Raw genomic sequence first — 13,868 nt, 5'->3', positions numbered from 1 at the left:
AAAAAACATACACGATTGACTTATTACCTTATCATGAATAATTATTATTTTGTAATTATGATTAGAATGATTTATTATTATGTATTATTGCACAAAAAATTGGAAATTAATTTATTCTATTTTCTTATTTTTCTTTTTTTTTTCATGCCTGTCATGCCTCGTTTAGGATTACTTTATTCTGATTTTTGGAGAGCTCTCTCTTCTATCTGTCCGTCCGTCCATCCATCCATCCATCCATTCGTCCATCCATCCATTCACCCATCCGTCCATCCATCCATCCGTCCATCCATCCGTCCATCCATCCATCTATAAAAGCTCATTTAACGTAGTAAGGAGAATGTGACGTTTGTGGCTGTTATTTTAAATGAAAGAAGATAAAAAGGAAGCTTTTCTAGCATTTTAAAAGACAGTCTTTAACATTTTCTTGGTAGACATTTGTCTTTCTTCCATCTTCTTTCAGCCCATCTGCATTCTTGTCTGAGTTCTCCAGTGGACTCATTGAGCCATGCTTAAGGCACTGGCTTGACTCGTTTTATTCCAACGGGAGCCACCAAGTCCAGTGCCTCAGTGCAAGTTGAATTAAAAATGGATAAGAACTCATCAATAAAACTCTCTGGTGTACAGCGCTGAGCCATTAAATGCTGCAGAGAACTGAGAGACAGTGTCACTGTTCATTGTGCGCACTTTGTGCATGGGAGTGCACGCCTGCATTTCATAATGAGCTAGCATGACAGAGGACAGAATGGGGAAATGGTCAGAAATGCGTGCGTCGCAGATTTCAGTGATGTTTAAGTTAAGACCGAACGACAACACAAGCTCCAACGTTTTCATGCTCGGCACCAGATACAGACTGCAAGCAGCTTGCACAATACGGGGACCTTACAGTTAAAGACAAAAGTCTGTAGTTCAAAGCTGGAGAAAGAACCCGGCGTCGTTACATGCCGGCAATAAAGGCTGGATTTGAACACCACTGCCAGTCCACCACCTCTACCAACAGTGCACGTAGAGCTCATAAAAGAGTAGCCGGGGGAAAGAAGCTCCAATAATGAATAGGACTCACCGACTTGGAACCAAGTCTTTGTGAGGAGGAGTAGATCCAATTCACGTGAGCTGAAAAATGTGTTTAAATTAGGGCTGTCAAAGTTAATATATTAATAACAAGTTAACGGAAATTCCCTTTAATGCCACTATTTTATAAAATTAACTAGCGCCCATCCTGTTTGACGCTCAGCCCACACCGTAGTTTGAGAAAATGCAAATACTGATCAGAAATGGAGAACGAAAAGGGTATTTTGAATGGTAAGTTTAGCTTCGAAGCCCTGGCAGATGGCTCCCTTGACAAGACCAAAGTTATTTGTATCTACTGTCACTGTGAGCTGAGTTGTCACGGAGTACGTCGAGTCTCAAATGCCACTTGCTGGACTGCTGGAGAAGGTATTTTTTATTGTCATTTATACAGTGGTACCTTGGCATACGAGTGTCCCAACTAATGAGTGTTTTTAGATACAAGCCGTCTCTCGGCTGCAAGCTAAAATTTGGGTTACAAGTTGTTAGTTACAGGCAGGCATAGCCGAAGACAGCTATTCGGAGGACTTGTGTCACCTTAGTATGTAAGGACAATAGAGGAAGTGAGCAAACACACACACAGCACTCAATGAGATGGCAGTAAAGGCTCGTGAGGAAATTTATTACTGTTATTATTGTTATTATTCGTTAGCGACTTATTAGTGTTTGTTATTAGTCACATTATATTTTGTGAGATTATTGCTTGAAGAAAATGAAATGTGAGTGATGGACAGTTTACCTTACCAATGTCTTCTTGTTGTACATTGTGTTTGTTTTTTATGCATTGAGGTCGATTTTGTGTTGAGCTGCTTAAAAAACAGAATGTTTAATAAACAAAAATTTGCCTAAAGCAAACGTATTATCCCGTCTCATGTAGATAGGTGTATTAAAAACTTTTAAATGATCTTTCACAGGTACACTTATTGTAAATAAAAACGTCTTTCTGTGATTAAGTGTGATTAATTATGAGTTAACTATGGACAAAATGTAATTAATCATGATTCAATATTTTAATCTGGTGGACAGAGTCAGCATTGCAGCGCTGTTTGTCCTCCATTAAACTGCTCTTCTGGCAGTAATGCATTACGGGTAGATGTTAAAATAGCTACTGTTTGTTATTTTAAACTCATATTGGTATGTAATGACATGATATAATTATAGGGGGGCTTAAGCCAGCCTAAAATAGACCTAATGACGTCCAACGTCTTCTAAGACAACCTAACAATCCAGTTGCAATCGATTCAATGCCCTGAGAATTCAGTGACCTGAATGAATATTCACAGAATTACCATTTTCACTGTAGGTTACACAAACTAGGAACTTTTTGCAGTGTGATGCTGCATAAAATGAAATAAATAAATATAATATAACACAAGATAAGATAAATACACAAATGATAAGATAAATATGCACAAAATGTACATTCCTGCATAAGAGAACAAAGCAGAGCAATGTGAAATTGTGTATGTATGAGTTGATGGCAGTGTTATTTGGTGGTATGATATGTTTACATACATCTTGTGATGCTTTTCCTCCTTGTCATTACATAATGACTGCAGGCTTTAGCCAGGAGGTTGTGTCAACAGATGGTTACCAGCACTCACTGGGTGTATTGACCTTAAACCATAACGCCAGCCACTACTCACTACTCCTGGCTGCCAGCATGCTTCCTCCCGCCTGCTCCATAACCAACAGGAGGCTCTCTCTGCCGCCTCCCCCAGTCTCTGTTACAGCCTTTTTCCTTCCACTTCCTGTCAGTCCCACAACTGTCGCAAACTTCCAGGCTGATTGCGCTGGGAAGCCTCTGCACCCTACCTAAATCTGGTGCAACCACGCTTGGGAGGGAGAGGCTGTGACGTCCCTGAAGTCTATAATCATCTCCACAGTCTGCTAGGCATTCTGCTCCAGACACGTAAAGGTCAGTCATGGCATCCCACAGGGTTCTGTGCTAGGACCTGTATTGTCTTTATATGACACCCTTAGGCAATAGCATTAGAAACACTCCATTAACTTCCACTGCTTTGCAGATAAGACACAACTGTACTTATCAATGAAACCTAACCAAACTAGGCGTGCCTCAACGAAACAAAGAGCTGGGTGACCTCAAACTTTTTACTATTAAACTCAGATAAGACTGAAATCATAGTCCTTGGTTCTCAGCACCTCAGAGACAAGATTGCAAATGATATTACTGCCCTAGATGGTCTTCCACTCACCCCCACAATACAGTCAGAAACATTGGTGTCATCTTTGATCAGGACCTTGTCAGGATTGTGTGCTGCGGTACTGCCTTCTACTGCTTCTCTGTTGCAGCACACTCCTGAGCACCCTGATTGCTGATCATCTTCACCTGTGCCTGATTAGTTGTTCTATTTAAGCTGTGTGCTTACTCACATCCAGTGCCAGATTGTCCCTTTGCTACACCCTGTTCAGCTCCTTCCAGCTGGTTCTTGTGCATTGTGTTTTGGCTTTCTGACCCTCGCTCAGCTCACCTGTAAGTACCTACCTGCCTGCTTGACGTCTTCAGCAGTAGCTGTATTTTTTGGTACTTCTGCTAGTTTTTTGTTAGCAGCTCTTTTCGTTACTTGTCTGTATTTTTCCCTGCTCAGCTCACCTTGCAAGCAGTGTTTTTTGTTACCATTTCCCGCGACTAGGTCCGGATGTATTTTTGTTGTACTTTGTTTCTTGTGTTGTTTTTGATACCCTTTTGTTATCCATTTTTGTATTAAAGACTTTTTCTGTTTCACTTATTCGACTCTGCATTTTGGATTCCTGTCTCACGGCCTTGGCCGTTCATAACAGAACAATCTGGCCAAACATGGAATCCGCAGAGTTCGCACATATAAAGGCCGCACTATCCCAACAAGGTGCGCTCGTCGGCAGCCATGAGCAATCCCTCCGGGGAGTTATGGAGTCCCTGGCCGCCCTCGCCACTAGCATTAGCGCTATTGAGCAGCATCTGGGACTTGGCGCTCACCCAGGACAGTCGGAGGGTGCAGCTCCCTCATCAGAGGTTGTTAGAATTGCACCTGCAGCCAGCAGCAGTAATAGTCGCGAGCCTAGCCTCCCACCCCCCCCACGCTTTTCGGGGGAATCTATGGATTGCAGACAATTTTTACACCAGTGTACCCTGATTTTTGACCAACAACCCAGCACTTACTATTCCGACCAGGCCAAAATAGCGTTTATAATGAGCCTACTTACTGATAAAGCAGCAGCGTGGGCTATAGCGGTGAGCAAAGCTAAGCCGGAGTTGCGCACCTCCTATCCTGTTTTTTTGGAGGAGCTACGGCAGGTCTTCGATCACCCTATCCGTAGTAGGGAGGCCGGTAATCAATTGTTGGACCTACGACAGGGCAAACGCTCGGTAGCGGCTTTTTCTGTGGACTTTAGAGTGCTGGCGGCAGAAAGCCGATATGACGAGGAGGCGCTCCGCGGAATTTTTCGCAAGGCTCTTGACGAGCGGATTAAGGATGAACTGGCGGTGAGGGAGTTCACTACCACGCTCAACGAGCTTATCGACCTAGCCATACGGCTGGATAATCGCCTCCGGGAACGTGATCGTGAACGGAGTGAGGGACTACCTGCAGGATCAGCCAAGAACCACCGTCAGGAGATTCGGCTGATACCACTAACACCTGGAACCAGCGGAATAGAGGGAGTCCCATCTACGGCGGCCACCGAGGATTTTGCGGAGCCGATGCAACTCGGGGGAAGACGCCTGTCTGCTGCGGAGAGGTCGCGCAGGCTACGACTCCGCCTTTGCCTGTACTGCGGCGAGCCCAACCACACCATCAGCAGATGTCCAGCGCGCCCGACACGCCGCTCCGGACTCCCTCCTGACGTCATTAAGGAGACGGGCGCAGGATCGACCTCCGTATCCAAGTCAAGGGAGAGTCAGACTGCTCAGGGCCATTGTGAGTATGCTGAGATGCCTCCAGCGTCGGCTCCAATTCCAGCAGTCTTTAAGAGACTACAGGTGACGGGACTCATTACGGGGGGGGGCGTCAATGTTCAGGTTTCTGCATTAGTTGATTCTGGGGCGGATGATTGCTTCATTGACTCTAATTTTGTTAAGAAACATGGCATTCAGGAGGTTGAGTTGAGGAACCATAAGGAGGTCCACTCACTGGATGGACGTCCCTTGGCGGTAGTCACTCATAGAACCGTTCCGTTATCCCTTCAATTGTCCGGTAACCACCATGAGTCCATTAGTTTTTTTATCGCCCCGTCTCAATCCGCACCCGTAGTTCTGGGTCTTACTTGGCTGCAGATTCACAACCCGACGGTGGATTGGACGAGGGGACAGATAATTAATTGGGGTAGCCACTGTTTTGCTAATTGCTTACGTTCCGCGGTACCCACAGTTTCTGGTAAGCCTAGCAGCCCTGAGAATATTGACGTTACCGGTGTTCCCGACATCTATCATGATCTCCGCATGGTTTTTAGCAAGGATAGAGCTCAGAGTTTACCCCCCCATCGTCCTTATGACTGCGCTATCGAACTCCTCCCGGGAGCACCGTTACCCAATGCTAGACTTTATAGCATCTCTGGACCTGAGCAACTTGCTCTCAAGGAATATATTGCGTCCTCTCTGGCTGCCGGACTTATTCGCCCCTCGTCCTCTCCACTGGGGGCCGTTTTTTTCTTCGTCGAAAAGAAAGATAAGTCGCTGCGGCCTTGTATTGATTTTCGCGGCCTTAATGACATTACCGTTAAGAACCGTTACCCGCTTCCTCTCATGGACTCCGCCTTTTCGTCCCTTCATTCGGCCAAGATTTTTTCCAAACTCGACCTTAGGAATGCTTACCACTTGGTTCGTATTAGAGAGGGGGACGAGTGGAAGACGGCCTTTAATACACCGCTCGGTCACTTCGAGTATCTCGTTATGCCCTTCGGCCTCACCAATGCACCCGCTGTATTCCAGAGTTTAATAAATGATATTCTTAGGGATATGATTAACCACTGCTGCTTTGTTTATCTAGATGACATCCTGATTTTTTCTAATTCCCTTCAGGAGCATGTCCAGCACGTACGCCGCATCCTTCAGCGGTTGTTGGAGAATCGCCTTTTTGTCAAAGCGGAGAAGTGCGAGTTTCATACTACATCTGTGTCCTTTTTAGGGTTTATAGTGGAGAAGGACAAGTTAAGAGCCGATCCCGCCAAGATCCAGGCGGTGGTCGATTGGCCTTCTCCCAAATCAAGGAAGCACTTGCAGAGGTTCTTGGGGTTCGCGAACTTCTACCGGAAGTTCATTCGTAATTTCAGCATAAAGGCAGAACCTCTGACAAGGCTTACATCAGTAAAAGTTCCCTTTGTTTGGTCTCCCGAAGCTGAGGAAGCGTTTTCCAAGCTTAAAGCACTGTTTACGTCTGCCCCTGTCCTTACTCACCCTGATCCTGCCTTGCAGTTTATCGTTGAGGTTGATGCCTCGGATACGGGAGTAGGGGCGGTCCTATCCCAGCGCTCACCAGTCGACCAGAAGTTGCACCCGTGTGCCTTTTTCTCACGTCGCCTCACCTCGGCAGAGAGAAATTATGATGTGGGTAATCGGGAACTGCTGGCCATTGTGCTTGCGCTGCGGGAGTGGAGACATTGGCTGGAGGGTGCAGCCCAGCCGTTGGTAGTTATTACGGACCACAAGAACTTGGCATATATACGCTCAGCGCACAGACTCAACTCTCGCCAAGCCAGATGGTCACTGTTCTTAACAAGGTTTAATTTCTCTATCACTTACAGACCTGGATCACGGAATATTAAGCCTGATGCATTATCAAGGATCTTTTCCCCGGTGGAGTCGGACTCACCACCGGAGACCATCGTACCTGTCGCCCGGATACTCGGCGCTCTCCAGTGGGAGGTGGAGAGGAGGGTCTCTGAGGCGGTGGAGGAGACGGAACTACCAGAGGGGTGCCCCGAGGGGAAATTGTTTGTTCCTGAACGACTCAGATCCGAGGTGCTGCTGTGGGGTCACTCGTCGAAGATTGCCTGCCACCCGGGGATTCGACGAACCCTATTCCTGGTCTCCCAAAGGTTCTGGTGGCCTACCTTGACAGCCGACGTTAAGAAGTTTGTCGCCGCCTGCTCCGTCTGCGCCAGAGGTAAAGCTTCCCATCGTCCTCCTGCCGGTTTGCTTCAGCCGTTACCTGTCCCTGGTCGGCCATGGTCCCACATCGCAATGGACTTCATTACTGGATTACCCTCGTCATATGGCCGGACCGTCATACTCAATATCGTAGACAGGTTTTCTAAGATGGCGCATTTTGTGTCGCTCCCCAAGTTGCCCACGGCCCTGGAAACAGCTAAACTGTTGGTGAGGCACGTTTTCCGCCTACACGGGATACCTACAGACATTGTTTCGGACAGAGGGCCTCAATTTGCGTCAAGAGTTTGGCGGGCATTTAATAAGGCATTGGGGGCGACCGTTAGTCTCTCTTCTGGATACCACCCACAGTCCAACGGCCAGACGGAGCGGGCCAATCAGGACTTGGAAGCAGCACTTAGGTGCGTTTGTCATCGACACCCCTCCTCCTGGTCAACCCACCTCCCTTGGATCGAGTATGCCCACAACTCGTTACCCTGCTCGGCGACAGGTATGTCACCCTTCAAGACTGTGTTTGGTTACCAGCCCCCGCTTTTTCCCTCCCAGGAAGCAGAAATTACCGTCCCGGCAGTTCACGTACACCTTCGACGCGCCCGACGCATTTGGCGAGAGACCCGGGCTGCATTAACACGAACAGCAGAACACAACCGTCGGATTGCTGACAGGCACCGGGTCCCCGCGCCTGATTACCAGCCTGGGATGGAGGTATGGCTGTCCTCTAAAGACCTCCCGCTTGCAGGGACCTCTCGGAAGCTGGCTCCAAGGTTCGTGGGACCTTACAAGATCAAAGCTATAGTCAACAAGTCAGCTGTCAAGCTGGAGCTCCCACCGGCTCTTAAAGTCCACCCAGTCTTCCACGTCTCCTGCATTAAGCCTGTCGCTACCAGTCCACTGTGCCCTTCGGTCGAGGCTCCACCTCCGCCCCGCATCATCGACGGCCAGCCCGCGTACACGGTGAGAGCCCTATTAGATTCGAGAAGAAGGGGGAGGGGGGTGCAGTATTTGGTCGACTGGGAGGGATATGGACCAGAAGAGCGCTCCTGGGTCGCCTGCTCCCGTATCCTGGATCCCTCCCTCATTTCTGACTTCCACTCCGCTCACCCCAATAAACCAGGTATGCCGCCAGGGGGCGTCTTATAAAAGGGGGGGATACTGTCAGGATTGTGTGCTGCGGTACTGCCTTCTACTGCTTCTCTGTTGCAGCACACTCCTGAGCACCCTGATTGCTGATCATCTTCACCTGTGCCTGATTAGTTGTTCTATTTAAGCTGTGTGCTTACTCACATCCAGTGCCAGATTGTCCCTTTGCTACACCCTGTTCAGCTCCTTCCAGCTGGTTCTTGTGCATTGTGTTTTGGCTTTCTGACCCTCGCTCAGCTCACCTGTAAGTACCTACCTGCCTGCTTGACGTCTTCAGCAGTAGCTGTATTTTTTGGTACTTCTGCTAGTTTTTTGTTAGCAGCTCTTTTCGTTACTTGTCTGTATTTTTCCCTGCTCAGCTCACCTTGCAAGCAGTGTTTTTTGTTACCATTTCCCGCGACTAGGTCCGGATGTATTTTTGTTGTACTTTGTTTCTTGTGTTGTTTTTGATACCCTTTTGTTATCCATTTTTGTATTAAAGACTTTTTCTGTTTCACTTATTCGACTCTGCATTTTGGATTCCTGTCTCACGGCCTTGGCCGTTCATAACAGACCTTTCCTTTAGTTCCCAAATACGACAAGTGTCAAAAACTGCAGTCTTCCATTTACGAAACAAAGAAAACAGAAAACTTGTTCATGCTTTTGTGACCTCCAGGTTGGATTATTGTAGCTCTGTTAATAGGTTGCCCTAAAAAATCTTTAAAGACCCTTGGTAAATGGTCTTTCACTTGTATAGTGCTTTTCACCTCCACGATACTACAAGCACTTTGACACTGTTGGCACATTGACCTACTGATGACGCAAGATCAGGAGCAACTGGGGGTTCAGTATCTTGCCCAAGGATACCTTGACATGATCACCCGCAACCTTCAGGGTCGGAGACGACAACTCTACTACCTGAGCCATGCCACCCCTTCAGTTAGTCCAACACACTGCTGCACAAATCTTAACCGGAACCAGAAGAACAGATCATATCTCACCCGTATTAGCATCACTGCACTGGTTACCTGTCAAATTTCAAACTGAGTTTAAAATTCTCCTTACATGTAAAGCAGTACACGGTCAGGCACCAGTACTGTGTATCTCAAAGAGCTCCCAGAACCTTACCAACCCAGGAGAACACTGCGCTCCCTGAATTTACCATTACTTGCCACACCTAGAATATTTAGAAGTAGAATGGGAGGCAGAGTGTTTAGTTAACAGGCTCCTCTGTTGTGGAACCATCTCCCCCACGCAAGCCGGGGGGCAGACACCCTCTCTCTATTGTCTTTGCTAATATGATATGCTGATATGTATCAGAGACACCCCTCTATGTTCCTTGAACTAAGACTAAGACTTCTGGTTTAATCTACCATCTATCCCTCTACTCTATTTTTATATCTCAACCCAACAGGTGGAGACAGATCCTGGGTTCTGTTCAAGGTTTCTTCCCCAGAGAGACTTTTTCCTTGTATTGTCCGCACACTTGATCAGTTTTACAGACTGGTGGCTGGAGGTGCGGTAGTTGGTGTAAAGAGAGAAGAGCAAGAGGGAAAGCACACAGCTCTGGGGGGATCAGGTGATGATTGTCACAGCATCCGAGACAGTGTTCTCCAGCCGCACATGCTGCCTCCGGTCCATCGGGAAGTCAGTAATCCACCTGCAGATGGAGTCGGGCATGGTGAGCTGAGAGAGCTTGTCCTGGAGCAGGACAGGTGTTGAAGGCTGAGCTGAAGTCCACAAACAGGATCCTAATGTAGGTTTCTGGAGGATGAAGTGGAGGGCCAGGTTGACCGCGTCATTTACAGACCTGATGGCTCGGTAGGTGAACTGCAGCTGGTCCAGGAGGGAAATGGGGGAGGACTAAGCCCTCCAAAGACTTCATGACTAGAGAGGCCAGCGCTACAGGTCTGTAGTTACTAAGTCCTGTGATCCGTCGCTTCTTGAGGACAGGAACAACGATGGAGGATTTGAAGCAGGTTGGCACAAGGCATGACTGCAGAGAAGTGTTAAACGGGCTGGGGTTTTCCTACAACAAAAATTAGGGGGCAGGCCTGTCTTACAGCTCCTTTACCAAGCGTCCATCTCTGCCAATGCCCGGCCACCAGACCAGGCTCGTGCAGCCTTGTTTGAGATGGCCCTCGTGTAACATAGCGATGGAAGAGCACTAGGTCTTCTGAAACTGTGGTGGGCTGGCCCGCTCGGATGAATGCATGTAGATGGGTGAACATGGGGTCCTGGCAGAGCCTCACCAGTCATGATAAAAATGTAAAAAACATATATTAATAACATAAAGCAAACATTTATATTTGTACATTGAACTGTATTCCAAATGTATTTTCTGTATGAGCCCAATTTTCAACATTTTCTTCAGTAAAAATTGCTCAATTTGCACATTTCCTGATCAAGTGAGGCTGCTGCGATCTACAGCCTGTGTAAAGTAGACATCATTATTCTTGCTAATCAGACAATAAAATACATATAAATGTCATATGGAAGGCATTTGCAGAACTCGCTTCAGCCTGAAGATGTGTGCTTGTCACTGCCATCCTTCCATGGAGGAAAAGCCAGCATTTTTTTTTGACAGCAGCAGCACAAGCTAGCAGAAAGTCAAGATATTTTTATACTCTCCTGAATGAATGAATACATTTGACTGCCAAGATGGAGGATTATGTACTCGGTGACTTTTGCAACAAAGTATCAGAACTTTTCCTGGAGAAGTATAGGGTGCATGTACAGTACTTCATATACAGATAAAAGGTAACAACACGAATGTTTGTCAGTTAATTTGTTGATTGATTAATTGCTTCTTTATTTCGAGCCATACAAAAATCCATTTATGAAACTCCATTTATATTGTACATTTATATTATATTTCTGTGTACCAAGATATACATGTATACATGTATATATACTAAGACGTTATACAGAAAAAAAACTTCATCTCAGCTTTGTGATATAGGTGAAAAGTATATTATTAGTATCAACTTTGGTTTTTGCTCTTTTTTCCCCCATTTTTGCTTTTTTTTTAATTTTCCAAATATTTCAACTTTCTTCTTAAATAATCTTTGTACATTTTCTTTTGTTTTCTTTTCACTTAACTTTTTTCCCAAACTAATTTTACAAAAATTACAATGTCATTTTATTTTGCTTGTTTCTCATAATATTACAGCTTTTAAAAAATAACATTTTGTCACACGCTACGGTGACACAGGTTTGTTCCCTTTAAGCTTGTCTGCATTATGCTGTTTCACAATACTGTCTTGTCCCCTCATGCCTCGTATGCTGGTCTTGCAGAAGCAGACACCTGAGCTGGGCGGAGCTACTGGACTCCTGCAGCTGTTCTTCATTAGCACCCTTTATTATCCTCTCCGCTGGTCCTGGCCAGCGCTGGATTATTCCTCCTATCTGCTCCTTCTACCGCATGTTTGTTCTGTGTTCTGGACTCACCTCTGCTCAAGTGCTTCTGCTGCCGTCCTGCGGCCCAGCAGCCCGTCCAGCTCCTACGGTGGAACCTGCCGAAGATAGTTTTGTGTCTCTGGAATGTCCACGGCACCTGTCCTGTTTCGTGTGCCGTCGCCTTCAGTTCTTGTTTTTTCTCCTCTGTTTGGACTCCTTATTAAACCGCTCCCACTGCTGGAACTCTCCTGTGTCTGCGTCCTGGGATTCATCCACATCGCCTTTCCCCGGCGCGACAATTTTGTCATTTTCATCACCATATTTTGAGTGCATTCTCACTTTTTTTTTCTCTAATATGTTGACTTTATTCTCATAACATTACAGCAGCTTTTTCCATTTTCTGTTTTTTTTTTTTTTAAACAAAACTATTTCATCTTCTACTTAACTTTTTTTTTAGATACATTTTTATCTCATATTTCCTATAAAATTTTGACTTTATTCTCATAACATAACTTTGCATGTGTGTTTGGTCGATTATTTAGAAGCACTCACACACGCCGCACGTAACATGCACACACTCATAAGACTATTTATTTATTTATTTATTGGTATTCATGTCTCTTCTGTTGTTGCTTAATTTATTGGTATTTAATGTTTCTTTTGTTCTTATTCATTTTCTTGTGTTTTCTTTCTTTTTTTTGGGAGAATGAACAGCAAGAATTTCATTGCATAGCAGAACTACCTGTTTTATATGCATATGACAATAAAACTCTTCAATCTTGGATTTCTCTGTTCTAACAATTTGCAAACAAGAAAACGAAAGACAAACACAAAGAATGATGCAATGGAACAAGGTAATCAACCATCGCCTCCAACAGCACTACAATAAAAATAGAACATTCATTCATTCATTGTCTATGCCGCTTGTCGTCACTGGGGTCGTGAGGAACAACAACACTAACAACACCTGATTTCTTATGTTTTTGCATGTTTGTCAAACTTAAATGTTTCAGATCATCAAACAAATTTAAATATTAGTCAATGACAACACAACTGAATACAAAATGCAGGTTTTAAATTAAAGTTTTAATTATTAAGGGAGAAAAAAAATCCGAACCTACATGGCCCTGTGTGAAAAAGTGAACCTAATAACTGGTTGGGCCCCCCTTAGCATCAACAACTGCAATCAAGCGTTTGTGATAACTTGCAAAGAGTCTCTTACAGCGCTGTGGAGGAATTTTGGCCCACTCATCTTTGCAGAATTGTTGTCATTCAGCCACATTGGAGGGTTTTCCAGCATGAAGCGCCTTTTTAAGGTCATGCCACAGCATCTCAATAGGATTCAGGTCAGGACTTTGACTAGGCCACTCCAAAGTCTTCATTTTGTTTTTCTTCAGCCATTCAGAGGTGGACTTGCTGGTGTGTTTTGGATCATTGTCCTGCTGCAGAACCCAAGTTGGTTTCAGCTTGAGGTCACCAACAGATGGCCGGACATTCTCCTTCAGGATTTAGGAGACAGTGGCATTCATGGCTCCATTTATGACAGCAAGTCTTCCAGGTCCTGAAGCACGAAAACAGCCCCAGACCATCACACTACCACCACCATACTTTACTGTTGGTATGATGTTCTTTTTCTGAAATGTGTTGTTACTTTTCCACCAAATGTAATGGGACACACACCTTCCAAAAAGTTCACCTTTTGTCTCGTCAGACCACAGAGTATTTTCCAGGTCTTGGGGATCATCAAGATATTTTCTGGCAAAATTGAGACGAGCCTTAATGTTCTTTTTGTTCAGCAGTGGTTTTGGTCTTGGAACTCTGCCATGCAGGCCGTTTTTGCCCAGGGTCTTTCTTATGGTGGAGTCATGAACACTGACCTTAACTGAGGCAAGTGAGGCCTGCAGTCCTTTGGATGTTGTTGTGAGGTCTTTTGTGACCTCTTGGATGAATTGTTGCTGCGCTTTTGGGGTAATTGTGTTGGCCGGCCACTCCTGGGAAGGTTCACCACTGGTCCATGTATAGGGAGCATTTTCTCTCCATGCGTGCGTGGGTTTCCTCAAGGTACTTTGTTTTCCCCCACATTCTAAAAGCTTGTATGTTTGGTTAATTGGAGTGTGAATGGTTGTTTGTCTATAAGTGCCCTGTGATTGGCTGGCTACCCACCTCTCATCCAATGTCAACT

This window comes from Dunckerocampus dactyliophorus, chromosome 2 (genome assembly GCF_027744805.1).
Source record: "Dunckerocampus dactyliophorus isolate RoL2022-P2 chromosome 2, RoL_Ddac_1.1, whole genome shotgun sequence".
In the NCBI taxonomy this organism is placed as follows: Eukaryota; Metazoa; Chordata; class Actinopteri; order Syngnathiformes; family Syngnathidae; genus Dunckerocampus; species Dunckerocampus dactyliophorus.
Note: the sequence above shows the minus strand (reverse complement) of the source record.